Raw genomic sequence first — 1,164 nt, 5'->3', positions numbered from 1 at the left:
TTTGGTCTGTCTCTCAATCCTTTGAAGATACCTAAAGATAATTCTTTTGAATTCCTCATCAGAGAGTTCCAATGCTGCTTCTTCCTCAGGGATGTGTTCTGAGTCTCTATCCTGCTCCCTTGGTTCTACCCCTTTATCCTGCTTCTTTGTGTGGACTGTGATGGTCTGTTGTTTGTGAGGCATTGTGGCATTGTTGTGTTTAGATCTCTGTTAACTGTTTGTGAAGAGCAGCCAAGGATGTCAGGCTCTTGTTGGTGGTTTTTTATCGTTGGCCCATTGGTGGAGAAGGAGGTGTAGTGGCTGTCACTCAGTAAGTGAAGTTGCAGGACGTGTGGGTGTAGTTGTGTCTTATGGAGACTGTTGTTGTCTCCCACTTAGTTAGACACAAATTACAATTGAATAGCCATTAAAAAACTAAAAGCCCGTGGAGGAAAAACACACCATCTGATCACACAGGAACAGTCACCAAAAAAGGGAAAAAAGTAGAAAAAGCAAGAAAACCTGCAATATCTGGGGATAGGGCACTAAGAAAAAAAGGTAGGGAAGGATAATAATAAATGAAGAAAAAAATGGGAAAAATGCAAAAAGGATAACAAGGAATGGGGTTAATCATGAGATAAAAGGGGGAAAGGAAAAAAGAAAAAAAACCTTAAATTTGGAAAAAAAAAAATTCAACCAGGCACAGGGAATAGAAAAAATGCTGAAAACTAGGACCTGGTAGGGGAAGATTAAGAATAATAATAAAAAGGACAGAAGTATTAATAATATCAGTTGTTGTAAAACAGACAAATACAAGCAAACTAACCAGAAAAAAAGATAGTGAAAAAGAAAAAAAATAAAAAAAAGAGTAAAAAGAAAAAAAAAATCAGTGGAGGACAGGGAAGGGCACCCAGAGTCCCTCTGAGCACACAGACTGTGATGGAGTTCCTGTAGGCCCAGAAGGTAGGTAGGAGTGCGGGTGGCCACACCTCCATTCACCAAGCGGGTGTAGGGTATAAGAGTAATAAGAAGGATGCCGTACCTTTTCATTCTTGCAGGCCCCAGTTGTCCTTGGGGTTGCTGGAAAGCAGAACGTGTTCTTAAGCCCCAGGAATCTGCTAGAGCACTGTCTCTTTAAATATCCAAAATAGTCAAGCTGCTTTTTAAACCTTCAAAATGGCGGTG

Source organism: Orycteropus afer, unplaced genomic scaffold (assembly GCF_000298275.1).
Source record: "Orycteropus afer afer isolate SDZICR_OR568_19922 unplaced genomic scaffold, OryAfe1.0 scaffold01051, whole genome shotgun sequence".
Classification (NCBI taxonomy): domain Eukaryota; kingdom Metazoa; phylum Chordata; class Mammalia; order Tubulidentata; family Orycteropodidae; genus Orycteropus; species Orycteropus afer.
Note: the sequence above shows the minus strand (reverse complement) of the source record.